Here is a 13740-nt window from a genome sequence, read left to right on the forward strand (position 1 = left end):
GACCCTTGCCAGCTGAGGTCCTGGCCCCAGGCCCTGCTCAGCCCACTGCCAGCCTAGGTGAACAGAACCCCAGACCAGCAGTGCGCTGAGCAGGCCGGCGGTGTAAGATTAACATTTTAATTTAATTTTAAATGAAGCTTCTTAAACATTTTTAAAACCTTGTTTATTTTACAATACACTAGTTTAGTTATATAATATATAGACTTATAGAGAGAGACCTTCTAAGAAACATCAATATGTATTACCGGCATGCGAAACCTTACATTAAAATGAATAAATGAAGACTCGGCACACCACTTCTGAAAGGTTGCGGACCCCTGGGCTAGAGGCTCAAATGCTGTAAAGCGGCACAGGTCCAGTTACATCTGTGAAGCTGCAGCAGTTAACATCAGCTAAAGATCAGGCCCTGCATTTTTATCTGAGTAGGAGGAACTTGTATTCCCTTTAAATCTGTTGTATCTATAACAAAGATGGATATGATCATTAGTATTTCCATCTTCAGTACTGATCCTATTTTGTCTAACACTTTCTTCCAAAAATTCATGGTTCTGTATATCCAAACACATGAACTGTAGTAGTTTCCTGATTTTTCTTGTACTCTTCTAGCAATCACAGAATTCCCTCAATCCCTCAAGGTGCAATCTTTAAAATGTCTGTGAAGGAAGGTAAGTTGTGTTTATCTTCATTTTAAATCTCTCACTTGCTTAAAATCATTTTTCAGCATCAGGAATCAGTTTGTATCAGAGTGAATCAGGATAGGCTATTTATTCTTAGCTTGTTTTAGGTACAGATCATCTTAAATATTTAAATCCAATAGACAGTTCTATCTTTTAGAAGCCTGGTGTGATTTGGATTTTAGGATTGTCAGTAAATGTTTTCCTGGGACAGACAAGTGTGTCATCAGGAACTCATATATGCAGAGGTGTATCTGCAGATATTTTCTAGAGCTGCCTTATTCTGTAGCTTCATAAATTGCATGAATAGTATCTATGTGGAAGTCTGAGTTTCTTAATATTCCTTTTTTACAAGTAAAATAGTAATCCTGAAATGCCTTTGCTTTAAATAAATTTCTGTGTGTGTGTATGTGTGTGTCTAAGCGCACATAACGTGTGTATTTTGAGAGGTACTGTAGAAAGAGATAGGAAGAGATCTTTACCAAAAAAGCCTCAACAGGTAATATTAAATTGTGGTGTGTTGGCAGCTATTGATGTCAAATTCTTCAGTATGCATTCTTACATTTTGCTTTTTTTAATTTGCATTTTACTTCTGCTGCTACAGTTTTTGTTTGATGCCCTTACCTAGAAAACTTAGTAATTTTCCTACATAGTTAATATTCAGATATGAAAAATCTATTACAGTTTAAATGATGAATAGATGCTAATTTATACATATATACTTGTACTCAGAATGCCTAATTAATGATCTTCTGTGTCAGTCACGGATATGCAAATGATTATCTTTTGCAACTCTAGCATAATTGTATTCCCCCTCTCTAGCTTAAATTTGGGGGAACATTTTAACTGTGGCTTAGAAAAGAATGTAAAAGAAAACAAACAGCAAAACAACCAACTATTATTTAATTATTCATAACTTTAAAATGTGTGGAGTTGTGATTATAACGGTAGTTTTATAAATCAAAACTGGAGAGGCAGCAGAAAAAGAGCTTAATGTTTTCTAGCAATATCAATCTATCATATGTCTGGTATGTTCTGTTTGTTTATATGCATGTCATTGAGAAAGACAAGACATATTACAAAGCAAAATATCCCCCTTCCACTAAAGCTCCAGTGGAAGTGGTGAAAGGTCTTTAAGTGTGTAATCAGGGGCAACTTCCATGGACTAGACTAAAGTGACCACAAGTTCCAGGTTGTCAGGCATGTTCACATGTATCCAGGGGGCCTGGATTGACAGGGCCAGGGAGCTCTGTTGGCTGAATAGTAGCTGGTCTGACTTGCTAAAACATTAGTAGCTCATCATCCTAATGGGGGGGTGAAATTCATCCCTGTGCAGCGGCCAGGGACAGGCCTTTTCCACCACTTTAGTTCCCTTGTGCTGTCCATCTAGACGTAAGTCCATTTGTCCCAGAGCAATAAAAAGCCATAATTCCTTGTTCCTCTTGCATTGCTACAAAAATGTACTTGTCCTGCAGTGGACTGAAATACTCCCACTACTTTTCATTTTGTTTTGTTTGTAAGTATTTCTATGTGAATATTTATGGAGCCAAAGCTACAGAGATCAGTCATTTGTAAATGTTGATTTTGGATTGCTTGGCGCATTAAATTGAAATTGAGTCAGATTTTCAACTCTTTTTATATGGGATTTGGGCACAGTAAATCGAAGGAGATCAATTGCTGTGTTTCTAGTGTCTTGGAATGAAGATGGTGGTCTGAGTCCTCTAAAGTCACACTAAAAACAGCAGTTCTCCTTTTAGTGATGGTTCCTTATATGTTTTTCAAATGCAGGTACACACATGAAGCACGTGCTGGAGACAGAAGATTTCTGTATCAGTGTCTGTTTACCCGCACATGCGCTGTATGTAGTCTTATGTGGCAGGCTTGGTTATATGATGCTGTGTAGGATGATGCCCCCTCAGTTGCTTCTTACAGCCGCATGGTTGCAATTGGAATCCTTGTTCCTCCATGCTCATAGTTCACCTGAGAAAGCATTCTAGTCTGTTGTATGTAATCATTGTTCTTGTTTTCTTCTATAGTTAGTGTTAGTGTATATTGTCTCCCCTTACCCTGCTCGGGGCCCACCTGGCCCCCCAAATTCTCCGGGGGACAATGCCCCGCATGCCAGAGTTCAAGAGGTCATCTAGTCCAGTCCCCTGCGCTCATCGCAGGACTAACTATTATCTAGTCCATCCCTGATCAATGTTTGTCTAATCTGCTCTTAAAAATCTCCAATCATGGAGATTCCACAACCTCCCCAGGCAATTTATTCCAATGCTTAGCTGCCCCAACAGGAAGTTTTTCCTAATGTCCAACCTAAACCTCCCTTGCTGCAGTTTAAGCCCATTGCTTCTTGTCCTATCCTTAGAGGTTGAGGAGAAAATTTTTTCTCCTTCCCCCTTGTAACAATCTTTTATGTACTTGAAAACTGTTATCGTGTCCCCTCACAGTCTTTTCTTCTCCAGATTAAACAAACCAATTTTTTTCAATCTTCCATCTTAGGTCATGTTTTCTAGACCTTTAATCATTTTGTTGCTCTTCTCTGGACTTTCTCCAATTTGTCCACATCTTTCCTGAAATGTGGTGCTCAGAACTGAACATGATACGCCAGTTGAGGCCTAATCAGCGTGGAGTGGAAGAATTACTTTTTATGTCTTACTTACAACACTCCTGCTAATACATCTCAGAATGATGTTTGCTTGTTTTGCAACAGTGTTATGCTGTTCATTCATATTTAGCTTGTGATCAACTATGATCCCCAGATCCCCCTCTGCAGTATTCTTTCGTAGGCAGTCATTTCCCATTTTGTACGTGTGCAACTTATTGTTCCTTCCTAAATGGAGCACTTTGCATTTGTCTGTATTGAATTTCATCTTATTTATTTCAGACCACTTCTCCAGTTTGTCCACATAATTTTGAATTTTTATCCTATCGTCCAAAGCACTTGCAACCCCTCCCAGTTTGGTATCATCCTCAAACTTTATAAGTGTACTCTCTATGCCATTTATCTAAATAATTGATGAAGATATTGAACAGAACCAAACCCAGAACTGATCCCTGCTGGACCCCATTCAATATGTCCTTCCAGTTTGACTACAAACCGCTGATAACTACTCTCTGAGAACGGTTTTCCAACCAGTTATGCACCTACCTTATAGTAGCTCGATCTAGGCTGCATTTCCCTCGTTTGTTTATGAGAAGGTCATGCAAGACAATATCAAAAGCCTTGCTAAAGTCAAGATATACCCCATCTACTGCTTCCTCCCTATCCACAAGGCTTGTTACCCTGTCAAAGAAAGCTATCAGGTTGGTTTGACACGATTTGTTCTTGACAAATCCATGCTGATTGTTACTTATTACCCTATTATCTTCTAGGTGTTAGCAAACTGATTGCTTAATTATTTGTTCCATTATCTTTCTGGATACGGAAGTTAAGCAGACTGGTCTGTAATTCCCCAGGTTGTCCTTATTTCTATTTTTATAGATGGGAACTATATATGCCCTTTTCTAGTCCTCTGAAATCTCTCCTGTCTTCTGTGACTTTTCAGAGATAATCGCTAATGGCTCAAATAATAGCTCCTTGAGTATTCTAGGATCTGGTGACTTGAAGACATCTAACCAGTAATTTTTAATTTGTTCTTTCCCTGTTTTAGCTTCTGATCTTACCTCATTTTCAGTGATATTCACTATGTTAGACATCTAATCACTACTAACCTCTTTGGTGAAAACTAAAACAAAAAATATTTAGCACTTTTGCCACTTCCACATTTTCTGTTGTTGGTTTTTCCCCCCCTGTTGAGTAACAGGCCTACCTTGTCCTTGGTCTTCCTCTCGCTTCTAATGTATTTGTAGAATGTTTTCTTGTTTCTCTGTATGTCTCTAGCTAGTTTAATCTCGTTTTGTCCCTTGGCCTCATTTTGTCCCTACATACTTGTGTTATTTGTTAATATTCATCCTTTGCAATTTGACCTAGTTTCAACTTTATGTAGGACTGTTGAAGATCTCCTGAGTAAGCCAGGGTGGTCTCTTGCCACCCTGGCTTACCCAGTGATTGTTGGCCTCAAGTCTTTCACATGGCTGTATACAGGCAACACCAAACCAAATCTCTGACAGGGATTTGTGAGGAGTTTACAGAACTCTGTGCTATCAAATCATGCCTCAGAACTTATCCTCTGCAATGTGATGTCAAAACCTCACTAGTGATGACCTGACTCCAAGTAGTGAGTCAGTCCAATCCAGTGGTGGGCAACCTGCGGCCCATAGGCTCCATGCAGCCCATCAGGGTAATCTGATTGTGGGCCGCAAGACATTTTGCTGATGTTGACCATCCGCAGGAATGGCCCCATGCAACTCCCAGTGGCCGTGCTTTGCTGTTCCCAGCTAATGGGAGCTGCAGGAAGTGGTGGCCAGCATGTCCCTGCGACCTGCCGCTTCTCACAGCTCCCATTGGCAGGAACAGAGAACCACAGCCACTGGGAACTGTGGGAAGCCTTGCCAGTGAACGGTCAATGTCAGCAAAATGTCTTGCAGTCCGCAGCCAGATCACCGTGCTGGGCTACATGTGACCCGCGGGCCGCAGATTGCCCATGACTGGTCTAATCTGTACTGCTTTATTTCTTTGCTAATACAGATTATGACCATTACAACCTAGGAGCCTAATAGCCCCATGACATCAAATGATTCATCATCATGGATGTACTATTCAGTTCTTTACAAAAGGAGACCGACATAATGGGGGAATTTTGTAAGAGCTGTCTGTAAACACTGAAAGGCTCAAGCATTCTCTATACAGCTATGCTCATAAAGAATGAATTTCACTCTCATTCTGCATTCTTCTCTTTTATTCTGTGGAATGCTGGATCTTATTTTTAAAAATGCTGATACTTAAATATTGTTTTTATGGATTAAATCTATAACTGGCTGAAACCCCTTGAGTGTATATTCAGGTGCCAAGGCTTTTCTGCTGCCTGTCACTTATTTGAATGCTATGTGGTATGTATATGCATGGCATGGACAGTGCTTTGACCACTTTTGGCTACTTTGTTCTTCATATATCCATGCCCACAGCCCTGAAAAAACTACAAGCGAAGGAAAACTAAGGAGTCCATGCATTAGGCTTTCCAGAAATTCCATGGGCTGTGAACATTAATACCATAGAGCCAGTTTCTTGGAGGCTCACCTACACGTGGCATTTAACATCCATCATAATCACCATCATAACAGAAATGGAAAATGGAGAAATAACAAAACTCATGGAGAAGCAGAAACTCCTGTGTATGGACAGCTTTTTGGATGTACTGTTACAGATTACTGTAGTGAAGCCTTGTCACACATATGGGCCATTTCCAGTGGAATGGTGAGAAAATCCTCTTTTGGTTTTGACCTTTTCTGTTTTGTAAAACTGACTGGCTCTAGCCCTGTGATTTGTAGGAAACAGCAGCCCACAGGGCTTAGTTCCATTTGCTCGCTTCATCTACCCCAGCAAAATGATGGAAGGAGGACCTGTTAATTTTTGCCTTCTTGGCCAGCTATACACAAAACATTGAGTCCTACATTAATAATATTTTATTATAGATGTTTTACTTTAAAAAAAAATCATCAATAGCTATTTAGAATCTGGATGTCAGTTCTCATCAGATTACAATGGCTTGAAAGGGAGTCAAATCTGGCACCTAAACTTTTTTATGATTGTCCTTTCAACTCTGTTTGTACATGTCCCCACTAATTAGTCCCTAATTATTTTCAGACACTGTTTTTGTTTACGTAGCTTTCAGTTTCTGTTTTGAAAAATTTGCGAAAAATATCTCTTCCTGGAGCGAAACTTGGGAGGAGAACTTCACAAAGCTGCTGGAAAAGCAGCACAGCCCCCTGTCTGAGCCAACAGCAGGGAGAGAAATATAACGTTTGTAGAGGGAATGGCTCCCTCCTCCTCCACTTTGCATGCGTCAGCCACAAAAATAGCAACAGCAGGAACAAAGCTCTGTTGGCTAATAAAAAAGGAGAAAGGTGATGCAGTTCCAAGCTGCACTAATCAAATCTTTTCCCTGTGATAATCAGGGAACCAGGTTAGTTGTAGCTGCAGAAGTACAAAGTTCTGGGATTTCCACTTCTGTTTCTCCTTCTTGCCTGCTTGCATTGGCTTTGTGGTCACTTTAGCCATGTCAGCATGTTGAAAATTGCTGACAGTAAACACTGAAGGCATGCATGCATGCTACTGAAGAAACCACAAGGAAAACAGCCTTGAGTAAATGGCGGATTTGCTCATTGTGACATGTTCATGGCTCCCAGGCAAAATAGGGAGACTCTTGCAAAATGTAGGGCTTGGGATAGTTTTTATGGGAATGGATATGACCCACAACCTACATAGCTTTTCTTTGTGGGGAGTGATATGTGCAGTAGGAGAGCAGATCATTGTGTATGATGTTGTATAAAATAGGAGAGGCATTAAAAATTCCCATTTGAGGTGCAAACGTGGACTGTTACAGCAACAGTGTGTACCAGTTCCTGTTATTCAGGTGATAGTATTTGATTGTCCCTGGTAGGCCACAGAGTGACCCCAAGAGAAAAAGAGAACTCACAAAATTTTGTGTTATGGTCCATAGCTGCCTTCATCTTTAATATGAAGATGAATCCTGCAGGCACTACAGATTGCTCCAATCAATATGGAGCATTGCATGCTGGGGCCTGTCTGTTGTTTACTCCATTTTATGTAAATTAAGGGTTGTCTTCAAGCTCCTGGCAATTTGTCACTGTGGCTTTTAGTTTGGCAAATTTTGGGTGCTCTGTGGTAGGGCAAAAATGCATATTCAGATGACCTCACCCTTTTTGTAAATTGACTAGATGGCAGAGTGCTTGTACTATGGATGAGTTCAGCCTTTGGACCAAGACTGGGAAGGGATGAGAGACAGCTCTATTGCCTTTATTGTTTGTTGTTGTCTGGGCTTTGTATTGCAATGTAGATCTATCTAGCAGGGAGCCACAGGGCCTTTGCCTATATTGAGCCAGGAAATGTGTTTGTTTTAAAACACCATTGAACTGCCTCAGGTTAACTGATTTTCAACGCAGTCTGGTTAGCCAGTGTGCACAGGGCCAAGCTGTGTGTAAGTTGACTTTGGAAACCATTTCCAGCCTAAAAACCTGATTCTGATCTTGCTTATACCAAACTTGCACTGCAGTAACTCCAATGTCACTGATGATTAATATCAGGGTAAATGAAATCAGAATTAGGCCCAAAGGCCCCAAGTCTCCGTTGCACTTCACAGGAGTCATAACCTGGAGGGGCTGGGGGATGGGACAAAAGTGGCTTTATGCCATGAATTCTGGATTTGGCTGGGATCCTGCTTTACCTTTCATATCCCTTTCCCCCGGCTGCCTGTGGACTAAAATAATTGAAGCACAGACTGCTCCAGCCACACCCATTCTGCCACTACATGTCCCCTCACATCCCAGGAGCACATCCTTATAACAGGGACTTCAAAACTAGCTAGTGTAGAGCAATAGGAATTTCCAGGTAGGGCGGTCTGGCTGCTTTCCATCCTCTCCCACTGAAGCAGTGGCATAAAGCCTGGATTTGAGGCTGAGAATCTGAGCCCAAACCCCCAAATTGGACCACAGAGCAGATTATATTTTGTTACTCTGGCTTTACACCAGCATTACTCTGTTGAAGTGAAGTTACCCCAGCTTTACAGTGGTACACCTGAGATCCGAATCTGGGCCTGGGGTAATGTAGGGATCTGCACAAAAACCTGATTTCCAAACTCTTTGTAAACACGGTCTGCACTCTTTCACATTAGCCAGCCGAACTGCATTTAAACTGAGTTAGTCTGAAATGGTTTAAGACTGTACTTTTAATTTATTCAGTAAAAATGGCTCCCAACCCTAGGCAGATGGAATCTTTAATGCCTTGCTAGCTAAAAGTAAAGTGCCATGTGAAACAGCAGCTAGTAGCTGGGGAAAGAGATTGATATTAGGGGAAAATTCAAGGGATTTGTCTACCCTTTGGCCACGTCCAGACTAGGTATTAAAATTGATTTTAGATACGCAACTTCAGCTACGGGAATAACGTAGCTGAAGTCGAATTTCTAAAATCGAGGTACTCACCCGTCTGGACGGTGCGGCATCGATGTCCGCGGCTCTCCGTGTCGATTCCGGAACTCCGTTCGGGTTGATGGAGTTCCAGAATCGATGTAAGCGCGCTCGGGGATCGATACATCGCGTCCAGACTAGACGCGATATATCAATCCCCGAGCAATCGATTTTAACCCGCCGATGCCGCGGGTTAGTCTGGACGTGGGCTTTGCTGTATAGGCTATCTGCTCAAGATGGCAGAGACAGTATCTTCCTAGTTGTCTGTATAGTGCCCCTACTGCACTGTAAGTGCTATGTAGATAATAAGTAAACAAAAAATACTTAATTTCCTGACTTTAATGCTGACATTAAAACCTTGCTGTGAAGTACCTTAGATTCTTTTTTTTTTTTTTTTTTTTTAAAGAAGCCACTTCATTGTAAGGAGGACACTGACATCATAATTTTTTTATAAATGTCACTGGAAAAAAAAAAGTTGGGTTTTGTACAATGAGGAGACTTCTGCTATATTTAGAATAAAACTTCATGCTCCCACTGTCAGGATGTGAGCTTAATTATAGCATGCTGCAAACTTGGCTTTTGTAAAGGATATTTTGCTGTGCAGCTTACTTTGGGTAAAGGAGTTTTGCTGCTATTTTTGTTTTGCTTTTGTAACTGCAGCAGGAGTTGAAATGAATTTAGTGCAACTTGAGAGGAATTCCTTGAAGAACCAAAGATAGCAGCCATGCTGTTTACAATAGACCCTACTTTCAGCTTTTCTGCTAACTGAAATGAAAGTATTGGGGGGGGGGAATGTTGCTTATTATTTATTTATCAATTTATTTATTTTATGTATTGGTAACTTACTGTTCACCTTTGCATTATACCAGAATTAGCTGTTAAGGCTTGAATAGGGAGACTCCTTCACTGCTGTGTTGGTAGTTGTGCAACTGCTAGAGGATTATGGTAGCAAAATAAGGCTGGTAAATTTGGGAAGTTTGCATCAGTGAACAATAAAAAAATATATGCAGATCAGAATCTTTCCCTTAAAGAGATATCTAGTAGCTCTTTACAATACTCAGTACAAGCTGTAAGGACTCTTGCCCTTATCATGAAATCACTATGTGGTTTGGAGAGACTGGCACACTGTGCTCCAGATAATAGCTGAGCTATTGCAGGGTAGGGCTGAAGGACAGTGTCAGAATGCTTGTAATCTGTACAGTGCTGCACTTTAAACAACAAAGAATGTTAAGGTTGCAGAGTAAAACACGGAGAAGTTAGGCACTGACAAATGTGGTCTTTGTAGTCTTTGAATCCTTAATCTTCCCCCTCCTGGGAATGAATTACTCTAATCGCATAATGTTGTTTTCCTCGACACCCTCACCTCATTCAATGCAGCAATTGTCTGTTTGTCTCCTTATACTTGATACACATGCAGGGGAACCCACGCAGTATGATCTCAGATATAGTCAAAAGCTCCATTTATTTTTGAGTAACCTGAATGTCCTGAATTGACTCTGTACCTCGCTGCGTGGAAGAGGCATTTCCATTTATAGTGAACCTCTCACTTAAGTGACCCATTCCTACAGATTCTGAGTGTTCCCTGTAGGTAAGTATCTTCAGTTCCTGTTGGAGTCCAGTCAGTAGGAGTTGAGGGCACTCAGCGTCCTGCAGGAAATGCTAAAATGCAATGCAGAGCTGAGTTCATGGTGAAGTTGTTCTCTGAAAAAATGACTTCTCTATACTGTAATAAACAGGTTCCACTGCAGAGAGCAACTATGCCTCATATCAGTCAGGTACATTTGACTTCTGTAGTTAGCAGGCTTTTGAACACCTAAGCCCTTGGAACGTCTATGTAGTTAGCTTGCTGCAAAGTCCTCTGAACTGCAGAAAGTGAAGAGAGTTGGAGAAAAGGTAGTTGTCATTACTAAAAGCATTTGACACAAATTCAGGGCTTGCTCACGTGAGCAAACCACGATAGAGCAAAACAGAAGAAAATCAGGAGGGAATGAGGAAGTGACATTGGACCTGAGTGGTGATTCGGCTTTCAGAGAAGACTTTTTTCCATCTTTAAAGCTAAAGAATTAAATAGCATTATTTTCTTATGCTGATATGATAGGAAGACCTGTTTGGAAGTAACCCCGAGATCACTCTGAACAGGAGTTTCCACAAGTAGTCACAAGGATGTTATTTATTTATTTATTTTTAGCATAGACACAATGGTTTAAAAGAAAATTAATGTAAAATTGCAGCCAATTAATATTTTGGATGAGATTTTATTTGGCCCTTTTATAGCCGACACAGCTGGGAAGGTGGGATTAAGAAGTCCCCCAAAACCAGTGTAACCGGCATAACAGGCGCCCAGCTTCTGATTACTTGTATTACAAGTAAGCCTCAGGGCCCCAGCTGAGATCCTGGCCCCATTGTGCTAGACATGGTACAAACACATAGTAAAAGACTATGGCCCTGGCCCTGGAGAACTGACCATATAATTAAACAAAGGAGGGGATGGGAAACAGAGAGGTGAAGTGATTTGACCGAGGTCATGCAGCAGATCCATGACCGAGCTGAGAAAAGAACCCCAATCTCCTGACATCTAGTCAAGGCTTTATCCACTAGACCCAGTGTGAGTGTAGAAGCTACTATTGAGCGGCTGCCCTGCCTGGGAGCAAATCACTTTTTCTCTCTGTGTCTGCCCTTATGCTCCCTAGGCTCGGGTACGCTTCACCATTCAAACGGGTCTCACACAGTGCTAGCAAAGCCAGGGAGTTCCAGGAAACATTGTGCCTCTGTGTGGCAGATTGCCTCCCTATGCACCCTCTGAGGCAGTGCACCTCCATACAGGTGCTTACAATGGGCTGTTCCTTAAAGAAACAATCTAGCTCAAATAACCAATACCTCTGGTGCTCAATTTTTTATGGACACATCATCTCAGTGATGGGGAGAAAAAACATTCTCCCCAGGGTTTAATTTGTCAATATGATTCATTAAAAATAGGTACAATGTACCTAGCATGAAGGCACATCGTTTTACTTTTCAAATAGTAGTGTGGATTTTAAATTTTTATTCTCTCCCCCTCCCCTTATTAACAAAAAAAAAAAAGCCAGATGTTTTCTGATTTAATGATAGATTATGTAATACAGCAATTTGACACCCAGTGGAAATTCCCCCTCCCTGCAAATACAACAACATAAATTCACATGTCTAAAGGTAACCATTTATGCTGATCCCATGGGTAGAAAAATTGCTCCCATTAGCGTGGTGCAGGGATACTATTGAGGCTGCTCACCTTATGGGTGGCGGAGCCACAAAATGGCATTTGCAAAATCCCTGCAGAATAAGGTTCTAGCTGCAAACCATCATCATCAGTAATGAATAATCATTTTATTTTCGATGTCGCTCATATACAGATGCATCTGAGCACCTTCGCAGAAAGTAACTAAAAGCAATAGTACAATAATAATAAAAGATCGCCATGCCTGTGAAAAAAAATCATCCAAGATCATGAGGTGACACTTTATCAGGGGACTGTGCTGCATCTTGCTGATGTTACACAAACATGAGAGAGAGAGAGAAGCTTTTGAGTTACACAGAACTTTGCTTCAGCTCCTGACTTGAAGAAGAGCTCCGTGATACTCGGAAGGTTTTCTCTTAACAACAGAAGTTGGTCCAATAAAAGTTATTACCTCATCCACCTTGTGTCTCTAATATCCTGAGACCAATGCAGCTACAACAACCCTGCATAGATTACATTAACATGGCAGCCTTCCCCAAGTGGGGAGGCTGGTGTCTTAATTAAAGGGTGAAGTGCATGCAAGGTCCATTGTTTCTGAAACAAGATGGAACTCCTTGACTCCAAAAACCTATCTGAGCAATGCTGCTATCTATGAGTCAAGGAATTAGTTGCCTCCAGTTACAGTGGGATCTAGAGGGATGCTGGATCAAGCAGCATTTTTCACAGGAAAGGAAGGGATTTGCTGAACTGAACTGATTAATTATGGGCCAAATCTTGAAGCCCTGACTCATGTCTAAGGTTATGTCTTCACTAGAAGTGCTGCATCTACACCACTGAAGCACGTCAGTGTAGGCACTCGCTACAGTGACAGGAGGGGTTCTCCCTTATGTCACCTCCCTGCAAGGCAATAGTTAGGTTGAAAAAGAATTATTCCATTGACCCAGCATCATCTACACTGTTGGTTAGGTCGATTTAACTGCATCACTTGTGGGGGACGTGTATCTGGATCATAGGACTAGCCTGAGACTAAAGGCATGTCTACACTTGCCATCTAAAGAGGCAAAAGTCCCTTTTTGGCGCAAAAACTGTGGGAGCATCTACACTTGCCAATGACTTTTTGTGGTGAAACATTTCACCACAAAAAGGAAACCACCTCCGCAGGAGGCGTATAGCTCTTACTGGTGATGCTTTTGCAGTGATGTGCAAGTGAAGACACATTCTTCCTGTTTACAGAGCTTTTAGCCTCCGCATGATATCCCACAGTGCCTAGGTGTCCACTCTGGCCAACAACTCTGCTGCCAGGTGAACAGACATCCACCCCTCCTCTTGTAAAGCCCCGGGAACTTTGAAACTCCCCTTCCTGTTTTCTTGGCAAGTGCTCACTTATCATCTGGCCAGGTAACAATGCCTCCTCCATGGAGCAAACGATCCCCTGCGTAGAGCAGTGCTGAGCTACTGGAGCTGATCAGTGTTTGGGGAGAGGAGGCTGTGCAGGGACCCAGTATGCCCTACAATCACCCCACAAAACCCATCGTCAAAATGGAGACAGCTTCATTGTGGGATAGCTGCCCGCTGTGTGCTGCTCTCATCCATGATGGAAATGCTGCAAATGTGAACTCACTCTGACACCTGTGGAAATAAGTGAATTCACAAACCAGCACTTTTCTTTCACCAGTTCACTATCACCGTTAAAACTGACGGCCCAAAAACTCTGCAAGTGTAGACATAGCTTTAGTGAAAACAGAGTCAAGACCTCAGGATTTGGACCTT

The 13740-nt window shown here is 41.6% G+C and overlaps 1 protein-coding gene across 2 annotated transcripts in view; it reads left to right on the forward strand.

Moving 5' to 3' along the window:
• The window catches only part of MAML3 (mastermind like transcriptional coactivator 3), a 367191-nt gene that overhangs the window by 180516 nt on the left and 172935 nt on the right, over window positions 1-13740 (forward strand). The window lies entirely within an intron of this gene.

Source organism: Gopherus evgoodei, chromosome 5 (genome assembly GCF_007399415.2).
Source record: "Gopherus evgoodei ecotype Sinaloan lineage chromosome 5, rGopEvg1_v1.p, whole genome shotgun sequence".
NCBI lineage: Eukaryota > Metazoa > Chordata > Testudines > Testudinidae > Gopherus > Gopherus evgoodei.